Source organism: Panthera leo, chromosome B2 (genome assembly GCF_018350215.1).
Source record: "Panthera leo isolate Ple1 chromosome B2, P.leo_Ple1_pat1.1, whole genome shotgun sequence".
Taxonomy (NCBI): Eukaryota; Metazoa; Chordata; class Mammalia; order Carnivora; family Felidae; genus Panthera; species Panthera leo.
In genome coordinates, this window is record NC_056683.1 from 27984387 (window position 1) to 27996052 (window position 11666).

Genomic DNA, 11666 nt, shown 5'->3' on the forward strand with positions numbered 1-11666 from the left:
CAGAGCATTCTCAGGAGAGACTTGGCTTGCTCCTCTAGGGTTCAGAATCTTCAGGCTAAAATCAGACTAATCAAGTACAGAAAGTAACAGAGAATCCAGAACTGCCAGCTGGCTGGGGGTGAAGGAGATTGGACAGCATCTCATATTCCTCCTGGCTCTAAGTCTAGACTTTGCTCTGCCTTTTGCATTCAAACTCCACCCAAAAATATCTGATGGTATTAGCCAGGTACAATTTACTGGAGCTAAACTGAGACCAAGAGGTGAAGGCCAGAGCAAACCCCTTTTTAGCTGAGTATAAGGAAGAACACTGGCACAGAGCTGACATAGAATGGGCTCTGCTGCAAGGTGGTATGTTTTCACACTGAAAACGTTTTAGCAAAGACTGTAGGATTTCTAGAAAGAAATGATGTAGAGAGGAATCATTCATAAAATAGGAAGGTTGGAGAGATAAGTTCTAAGTTTCCTTGTAACTAATAATTTTAGAATTCTTTCAGGCTTCTATGAACTTCTATTAGTCTCTTCTTATTTAACATCATTTCATGTTAAGTTAGTATTTCTCTCCACCTACATTATAAGCTTCTTGAAAACAGGTGCCATAGTTCATTTTCTCTTTGTATCCTCAGTTTTTATTAATGTATTTGAGAGTGCGATAGAATGAGCAGGGGAGAGACAGAGAGAGGGAGTGGGAGGACATAGGATCCAAAGTAGGCTCTCTGCTGACAGCAGAGAGCTTGATGCAGGGCTCGAACTCACACACCATGATATCATGACCTGAGCTGATATCAAGAGTTGGGTGCTCACCTGACTGAGCCACCCAGACGCCCCTGAAACTAAGTCTTAGTTGGCTGATTGGTGCTTTCGTATACTTATATTGTTAGTGGGGTTGCCTAGTATAAAAAATTACTATGACCTCTTCTTTTCATAATGCCACATTGATAACAGTAAAAAAAAAAAAAATAGGGCAAACTGTTAAGAAATTATGAACCTAGTTTTAGGGTTACGGAAGCAGATTGTACTAGTTCTGCTCTTTTTTCCCAAAATAAAATAGTTTTAAAGACAAAGTTCACATTTTAAAAAAAATTCTTAAATGTTTATTTATATTTGAAAGAGAGAGAGGGAGAGAGAAAGACAGTGCATGAGGACAGTGCAGAGAGGAAGACAGTGCAGGGGAAGGGCAAAGAGAAAGATGGAGGCAAAATCTGAAGCAAACTCCAGTCTCTGAGCTGTCAGCACAGAGCCCAATGCAGGGCTCAAACCCATGAGTCTCAAGATCATGACCTGAGCCAAAGTCAGACACTCAACCAACTGAGCCACCCCAGTGCCCCAACAAACTGACTTTTATTAAAAGTTGATAACAATGAGAATGTCTGACAGTAGGGGTTTGGTTAAATCAATGTAGTTATGGTTAAACATGGGGAAATGTTCAAGAAATATTGCTTTAAAAAGGAAAAACATCTTTTCACTTTCATTGAACCAAAATTTCTGTACCCTCTCCATAGGAAAGTGTTCATGTGGTTTCTTTCTGGTGCTTTTCCCTTCCATTTTCAAATTGAAACAGTGTAAAGACATGTTATGCTCAGTCTTTCTTCATCTTGATCTCCTTGGGTCCCAGAATTATTTTCTTCCAATATGAAAAGGCTAGAAACCACCTTTCTTCTCATTCCCTCCAGCCAACTAGCTTCCTTATAGCTCCTCATTGGAAACTTATAATTAAAAGTGCCCAAATACTACATAGCATGACAAGAGGAAAAGGGTAGAAGCAAAAATCTGGGCTGACCCTGACCAATGTTCAGCACCGGTGATTCTTTCAGAGCTGATTTGTGTCTCTATTATGCTATTTCACTTACAAAGTCAACTCTAAAACTGGTTGTTACAGACAGATAGAGCTAAATAATAGAGACAATTCTGCTTCCTTGGGAATGTTATGTTAAACAACAACACACCTGTATTCTGAACTTTTTCCGCTCACTCAAAAATCCACACTGGTACCTCACTATAGACCAAGGATACCAGCCCTAACTAAGATACATCTAAAGTATAGGGCATTGGACAGCAGGCAAGGAAACTAATATGGAAGGCAGGAAAGGTAGAACTTCACGTTACCCAGAAGTTAGGGGTTTGGGAGAGATATTGCCTGTAATGACAGAGGGGACAGGCCAATGCCTACTCCTCAAAACTGGAGGGGAAATGTAGGAAAACTGGTGGTGAATGCTATATGTGGCTGTACTGGCTCCAATCATGGAGGTGTTTCAAGAAATAGTCTCAGGAATGATTCATCCAGTGTGCAATAAGCAGATATAAAAGTAAATAGAAAAAAATCCATAAATTCAGAGTCTTAAAGGATTGGAAATACCAAATACTTCTAAATCCCAAGCATTAACAGATGGAACTAAAAGAGATTTTGAGAGCAAAGGTGAATAAAACCTTTCAATTTAGTAAAATGACTAAGGGCAATGAACACATGGAAGGTGTGGCCTCCACAGTTACACAGTTATTACAGTGAACCCCAGGGATGAAACAAGGAGACAGAGAGCAAGAGCCAGACTGAGATTAAGGAGAGTGTGGGGGAGCTAAAGAGACAAGAAAGCAGAGAAATTAAACAACTTTGAGAATTATTCTTAAAATATCTTTTGAGTGTGGCTAATGGCATATGGAACTGACTAGAAGCATACAAGATAGAAACCTACTAAGTTTTTAACAGCTTTATGAATACATAATTCACATACTACAAAAATTGCCAATTTAGTATTATGCAATCATCACCATAATCAATTTTGGACACTTGACTCACCACAGAAAGGAACCTCATACTCATCGGATTTTTCCCAACCATCCCCTCACCAACCCTCTTCTAGGTAACCACAGCTCTATTTAATGTCTCTATAGATTTGCTTATTCTGGAAATTTCATATGCATCAAATCATACAGTATGTCTTTTGTGTCTGGCTTCATTCATGTACATAATGATTTAACATTCATCCATGCTGCAAAATTCCTTCTTATGGAGCATTCCTTTTTATGGCTGAATAACATTTCACTGTGTGGCTATACTACATAATGTTTTTATAGTCATCAGATAGACATTTGAGTTTTTCCTATTTTTTCCAATTATGTATAATTCTGGCATCAAGATTCATGTACAAATTTTGGTGTGTACATATATTTTCAATTTTGTTGAGTATTCCACTAGGAGTGCAATTTCTGGGTTATATGGTAACTTTGTATTTAACTTTGAGTAACTACCAGACTGGTTTCAAAAGTGGCTGCACCATTTTTTCAGTCCCACCAGTAATGTGTAAGTGTTCCAATATCTCTGCATCTCCAGCAACACTTCTTATTTGTCCATTTTTTTAATGTTTATTTATTAATTTTGATGGTGGGGGGAAGGGAAGAGAGAGACAGAGAGAATCCCAAGCAAGCTCTGTGCCATGAGCATGGGGCTCCATCTCATGAACCATGAGATCATGACCTGAACCAAAATTGAGAGTTTGCTGCTTAAATGACTGAACCACCCAGGTGCCTCGCCCATCTTTTTTGTATAAGTTATTTATTTATTTTTTTTATTTTATTTACTTATTTTATATAGAGAGAGCAAACAGTAGAGAGAGAGAGAGAGAGAGAGAGAGGGAGAGAGAGAGAGAATCTAAGCTTGGAGCCCAGTGTGGCTCTCAGTCCCACAACCCTGAACCAAAATCAAAAGTCAGATGCTCAGCCAACTGAGTCACCCAGGTGTCTTTTTACATCTTTTTAAATTATAGTGTATGTGAAATGGTATCTTACTGTGGCTTTGATTTGCATTTGCCTAATAACTGTGTTGAGTACCTTTTCAGATATGCTTTCTTTGAAAAAAATGTTCAAATCCTTAAAAGTGGGTTGTCTTTTTATTGTTGAATTTTTTTAATTTTTTTTAATGTTTATTTATTTTTGAGAGAGAGAGAGAGAGAGAGAGAGAGAAGCATGGGAGGAGCAGAGAGGGAGGGAGACACAGAATCCGAGGCAGGCTCCAGGCTCTGAGCTGTGAGCACAGAGCCCGATGCGAGTCTCGAACTCATGGAGCGTGAGATCATGATCTGAGCCAAAGTTGGATGCTTAACCGACTGAGCCACCCAGCGGCCCTTATTGTTTAATTTTAAGAGTTCTTTGTACATTCTGGATACTAGACCTTTATCAAATAACTGATTTACAAATATTTCATCCATTCTGAGTTGTCTTTCACTTTCATGATGGTATCCTTTAAGGCACAAAAGTTTTTAACTTTGGTCAAGTTTAATTTATCTGTTTTTTTTTTCTTTTATTGCTAGTCCTTTTTGTATCATATCTAAGAAGCCAATTCCAGCTTATGATAATATTCTACTCTAAACACCTCTAGCAACTTTTGATAGTCATGGGAGACTAGGACTAACTAGCCCATATAATTATTCAATTGTGTTTTTAAAAATCAGAGATATAATACAATACAAAAATCATTCTGAAATGAGTGAAGTACTGAATTTGCAGATGAAAACAGTACACCTTCATTCAGAAAACAAAATAGAGATTAGTCATTGAGACACATCCTGGTTAGATTATTGAATTTCAGTTAAATTGTAAAAATTATGAATATTTTATCCTAATATCTAAGCAAAGAAAAGAAATTCACCTACAAAGGGGAAAATTCCTTTTAAGCTCAGAGTTTTCCAACAAATAATGCCAGAAGACGATGGAAGAAAGTCTATGAAATTCTGTAGGAGAGAAATGTGTCTATGAATATTCATGCATTGAACTTGTTATTCAAGTTTAAGATCCCTATTAAAGTTTTTTAAGTAGTCTCTATAATGTCACCTATGTTACCAGAAAACCACCCATAAATGTATAAACTTAAATGTATAATTATTTATACATAATTCCATGCGACTTATTGATTTCTAATTGTTCTGTATGTTCCCAGTGAGGACTGTAAATTCCTTGAAGGCAAGAATTTTTCTCCTGCTTTTCATAGAACTAGGACACAGAACATTCTTCACACTGTGTTAATTGGTTGTTAAATATTTATATCCTTAAAAATAAACTATGACCTGAGACATTGCTGTACCCAGTCTTTTCTCAAACTTTAGTCCACATCCGAATGACCTGGAGGGTTTGGTACCACAGATTGCTGGGCACCACTCCCAGATTTCCTGATTCCACAGGTCTGGGGTGAGGCCAGCAAATTTGCATCTCCAACAAATCCTAGGTGATGTTGTTGCTGCTGGTCCAGGAGCACACTTGGAGAGCCACTGCTCTAATGCAGCAGTCCCCAACTTTGGGTGCATATTGAAATCTGAAATCAACTGGGGAGATTGTACTGATGTCTGGGTCTATCCCCAGACATAATCAGAGAGGGGGCTGAGCACTCAAACAATACTAATGTGTATCCACAGTTGAAAACTACTATTCCAGTGCCTTAAGCAGGTCTTCCCTTCTCCTTTGGCATCCTGTGTCTTTATTTGCATCAAGTTTTGAATATATATAGATATCTTTACTTGAATATGATTACTGATTAAGGAGGGACTTTGGAAGTTTTACATATGACTTTACTTCCCATCATCACTAATATTGATAACTAATGGGTGGTCCAAAATGTTTTTTTTTTTAATGAAAGAAGGAATAGAAGTAGGAATTGGAACAGATTACAAAAAGAAATTCTAGTATAGTGTCTTGATGGGAATTCCCTCCCATAGCCTTCCATAAACCCCAGTTTTATGTGTAAGAATCACACTCCCCTGGAAGTACATTCCTACTCCAAATTACCTTAATCCATGTCACCTAGTCTCATAAACATCTGAGAGCTTTGGTCCAGGATTTGGTAATGCTCCTTTATAGGTAAGTCCCACAAGAGGAGGTAGTTGGGAATGAGGGCCAGAGATCCTGTCCCATTGTCTAGAAAAGCCTTGAAGACCACATCACATTATTTCCCTAAATTTCTCATTATTGCAAACAACCAATATGCCTATTTCTTGAATAACTAAACATTTTTGCGTAAAGTCTGGCAAATGGAGTTCTTACTCCACTATTCACAGAAATTACTCTTGTCAAGTTCAGCAAGGACTTCCCTATTGTCAAATATAGTGGTTACTTTTCTGATTCATCTTACTCAACTTCTCAACAGTTTTCACACCAATTACCTCTGAAGATGTTTTTGTCTCTTAACTTAGGCCATATTCTACTCTCCATTTTCCTTCTACCTTCATGGCTCAAAGTTCCTTTGCTAGTTTTTCCTCTTGCCTCAACCTCCAAATATTGGAAGTTCCCTCCATTCTTTCCTGGAGCTGCTCTTCATCCTCCTAATCCTCACTGGTGAATTCTCCAGAACTCTTGAGGGGAAATTGGATAGAGGAAGAGCAGAAAGGAAATAGGGTAGTAAATTCTTCCCATTATGCTAAGTGTATGTATAACATATAGTACATAATTCATAGGTAACATTCTCTCTGTGTTTCAAGGACATCATCTGTATTACCAACAATTTTACTCAAAATACATGGAGACAAGGAAGATTCCTCATTCTGAACCTCCCAGGATTTTATGATGGATTTAATTGGAAATAGGACAAATCAATAATTTCTTGGAACTTCCATTTCACTTGGCCTGCTCTATGGGAGGTCCTTCTCTTTGGTCTTACATATACTGCTAATTAAAATTCTGACTGTGTTTAGGATCAAAGAACCCTGTCTCATTGCATTCCCACATTCTTCCTTCTTCTTTCAATGTCTTCCAAGATCTATTTTAAACTGTAAGTGTTGCATACTTTTCAAAGGCCCTTTGACCTGTTCCCATTAAATCAAAAGGGGGAAATAGGTCTCAGCCATTCACCTAACAGCCAATCAGTATAAGTCTGAGGTCTTAACAAGTTTCTCTGTGTCCAATGCTCCTACCAGGGAAGTGGTTATTTTCAAATGCCTCCCTGCCAGTTGGTATACTGCTAATCTGAATCCATACTAATGGATGGTTTTGGAATTAAACTCTTTGAGGGTATGAAGAAAAATGTGCAAAGGATGAAAGTCCCAGAGAACTTTTACAAATCTTAGGAGACTGATACAAGAAGTTTGCAATGAGCTGAAAAGGAGTGGAGAGAACTAATATGGCCCTGGATCTTTTCCAAATCCCACCCCAGTGTGCTTGGCAGCTCACATGATACCTTGACTTTTCCAAATATTGGAAGAAAAAGCAGCCAAGGTTTTATGCAAGAATGAAAAGGCCTGAAGCACTTCAATTTCCGGGTGGTTAAACAAAAGAGGACACACACTAAGAAAAGCCACTTTAAGTGTGTGCAGAAGAACTGGACAAAAGAGAATAGGCATTTTAATCAGGAAAACAAATCAAAATCTCATTATTTGGGTATAGAAGAATTGCCATATAGGTGTGTTTTCATAAATTCCTTCGGCTTCTCCCAGCAATGCAGAATGTAATGTTAACATTTCTGAAAAATTTAACTAGAACTTGGACTTAGGATGCACAAAGGATGAAAGTCCCAGAGAACTTTTACAAACCTTAGGAGATGGATACAAGAAGTTGGCAGTAAGCTGGAAAGAAGTGGAGAGAACAAGTATGGCACTGGATCACTTCCAAGTGATATTAATCGTGAAACACAATTATCACACAAGGAAAGCTATTCTTATTACAAATTGGCACACCTACTTACTGGATGTTACAGCTGTTAATGCCAGAGGGATCCTGATCTCACAGTTAGTACATTTAAAACACAGAGACATTAATTAATTGATTTATTCACAGGCACACACTCTCCAGGTAGCAGTGACCTGGAGCACAGATTGCCCAACCAGGGCAAATCTTCTGTTAGTAGTTACCATAAAACTTCCCATCCAAAAAGTAAGCAGAGTGGGAAGGCAGGAAAAGGGGCTACAAATTGATTCCAGACTCCTCTTCTTTTAGGCATTATGAAAATAGTTACTGAACGCATTGAAAAATTCCTACCAGGGTGTGACTCTTCCAATCACTGTTCCTTTCCCCTGGTCTCCTGAGTAACAAGCTGAAGGAATACTCAGCAATAGACCACTTGCAATTCCTTGGATTTTACTTGTGCCATGGAAGATCATCTAAAGGGAAAGTAATAAGCATGAAGAGGTATAAATTCAAGGCCGTGCAGTGGCCAGCGTCCTCTTTCATGTTCTCATATACGTGAAAATCCTTTACTTGGGGAGATTTTATTGGGCTATTGGATATAATCCCCCTCAGGAAATCTTAAATTGACCACTTTTAGTAATATCTGATGAATCATGCTGTACAAAGAGAGGTACCAGAACACTGGAGACAAATAAATGGGCTAATTTTATATAAGAAAGAACAAGAAGATGGATTTAGGGTTCTAACCTGGTATATTTGATTCAGATACCTGAAAAGATATTATTGAATAGTCAATTTATTGACAACTTGATTATACTTAAAAAAGAACTAAAGAATTCATCCAACCAATGACTATTTAATTTTTGATGGAGTCACTACACGTGTAGATCAGAAGAACATCAGCAGTGTGATTCCTGCAAAGTGTTTACTTGATGGAGAAGAGAGGGCTGAATAAAGTGTTAGTAGATGTGTTTGTATTTGATGTAACGACAATGGTGTTCACACCAAAAGGTGTTGACACATCAATTGATGTTAGCCTGGAGGAAAGTCTCATAAAACCAAGCTGGACTGAGTTCAAATCTTGCTTACTCTGCATGAGTCTTCTTTCCTCACCAGAAGAAATAATCTTGACCTCTGGGTTTTATGGATTTAGTGGTACTTAGTCCTTATACCTCTCATAGGTCTTATCAGATAGTGTCTTGTATAAGCCTTATTTGTTACATTTCATGGCATCCTAAACAATTTTATAGGCCACTGAAGATATAGACTACATTTTAAAATATAGTTTGCATTTGTAATATAAGCAAGTTTGTTTGTGCCACGCACAAGAAAGGAAGAGAGGGAGGGAAAATCAGAGAGAGAGATGAAAGATAGTAGTGACCAAAATGGGGTGTGCTAGCCTAACTACTTAACTACTAGGGAGGAAGAGTTGCAATCTGTCATGTCAAATGTTATACTGAATATGAACTGGTTAACCAGTTATAAAGCTCTACATCAATGTGAAGTTAATCTACAAATACCTTGGGATAATCAGGCTTTGTGTTTCCAGACTGACATTTCTCAGTCTACATGAATCAGTCCCTTAAAATAAAAACACCATTACTGTCATGGCCCTACACCCCCACATGTTAGCAGGTGTCTAAGATAATGCACACAAAGAGAATGTATTCACAACCCAGCATCTCTATACATAGGACAGGAAAACTAGGTGCAGAGAAAAATGTGTTTCAGTGCCCAAAAATAATTTATTAAAAGGTCAGGAGGATATATAAGCATTTTCCCCCTGAGGCTTATGTAGACAAAACGAGAGTAAAATGTAAGTATAAAATATATTACATTTCAACCCAGTAAGGGCTGGTGCAAAAACTTTTAAAGAGGTGCTGGCTGTACAACTAAAACTTGTAAGCAAGTCTGCCTCAAGAGAAACAGTGCTATGCTCCCCAAAAATGGAAAGAATGTGGTTCAGGAGGGAAAATAACTGTGCCAGCAGGTTTTCACATTAATCAACCTATTTTGTCTTGGAAGCAAATTTCTTCTAGAATTTTTTAATGCATTATTACTCTTTCTATTGATTTTCTCTAAGCCCTACTTTTGGCTGAAATCTGAAGTTTGCCTATCTTGGTAATTTCCAAGAATGTGGTTAATGATCATGAACTCTATCAACATATCCCCACTAAGACTGATATTTCTGTAATGGGCTTACATATACCAAGGCAACATTTTTTTCTAAAGGGGCTCCCAGATAAAGATTTTAGTCCTGAACCATCATCACAGATAGCATAGGAGTTGGAGGCAGAGGCTCTGCCTCATGCCCATTCATAATGGAATGAAGAAGTAAATGTGCAAAGCTTCTCATATAATCCTTCAACTTGGACATAAATACATCAAAGGTTTGGAAGAGATCATGATAAGCCATGAGAACAAAACTCAGATTTGTTTATGACACCAACCCAAAATGAAGATCTGAAGGGTGCTTTCATTTCAAATTCAGGGTCATTTGACACAAGGCTGATGGTGAAATGTGCCAAAGAATTCAAAACCAAGATGGTTTCACTCAAAGAGTGAAGGGCGTCAGCCTGTGAAAACTACATCAGTTAAAAAAAAATCTCATTTAACTTGCTGCAAATCCAACCCATTAAGTTCCCCTGTAAAGTGAGTTTATAGAGCATATGGAACTTGCTGGCTTCTTGGGATATTGCAAAGACAGATTTGTTGATGGAGAATATTATGCATTTTTCCCTATTTCCTACTTCAAATTTATTATTCTCTCCCTTTAAAATATTTTTTGCAGAGAGTAAAGTTTGGATCAAGCCAAAACCTCAATCTTTGCATTTTATTTTTGAACATATTGTAGGTAGACACTTGAAAATAAATGTTGAAACACTTGTTCTCTTTTAACTAATCCATAACAAAGAATTTAAAATAAACTTTCCAAGATGCTTATAAATTACAGGAATTACAATAATTCTGCAAAAACATGAAAATCTTACCTTTAAACAGCATGTTATTTGCAATATCAAAAAAAGAGATATATTCAGTGTGTTTTTCTTCAACCTCCAGATAACTTTTCAGATGAAGTACCTCTAAATTTAAGCAATAATCCTAGTGTTAATCTGAAACAAAATTACAATAAGTATCCTACAGAGTGTGCAAATATTTTGTAAACAAAGGGGAAATAATATATTTATTGTACTTTTTTCAGACTAAGGATCAGACCTATTGCTTTAAATTTAGAGTTACTTTACCTAAAAAGGTGTCTGGAGGTCGAGGGAAAGTATATTATGTTATTTGAAAATGTAACTAATAAATTATTTGAAATAAGTTTATTCTCTGTTGCCAAACTTTTCAGACAGCTTGTATATTATCTTGGCTCAAATAGCAGAGCATTTTACATACATTAATGAATTACATATGGGTGCAAAATTGCTGCCCAATAAAAGCTAAAGATATGAATGTACATATTGATCTACAGAAAGAGGCTGATTAGGACAAGGGAGAGAGCATAGACTCTTATAAAGAAAAAAACTTGGACAAAAGTAAGGATTGACATCCCCCTGGGAGACCGAGTTTCTAATGAGCACATGATTACTAAAGTTCTGGGATGCTCAACACTCTATTACATAGGTATTGATGTTTGGTGCCAAGTTTATGGTCAATTATTTTTTTCATTTATTCCACACACATTTATTGAGTATCTACCATGTGCCTGACATCGTAATCACTGGGAAGGTTTTTTGTGGCTATGCACAAAAGTCTCAGTAAAATGTAGCTCAGTTCATGACACTGACACCTCTCCTTGAATAGTCCAAGGGAGTGTGACTAAGTACAATTCATAAGGTATACCCTATGGAAGAGGCTTGATTCCTCTGTGAAACATAGTTTCTGAGTCTTTGAAAGTGCCTTCTGGGGCACCCCCTGCTGTTCTTTGGCCTGGAACCATCCTTAGGATGCAGGCAGATGATGTTATTTTGTTGTGTCTGGCCGAGAATTGAGCACCAAGCACAGCATCACAAAGCAACCAAGCATAAATATACATCTGATTTTAATCTCTGGCTATATTACATAAA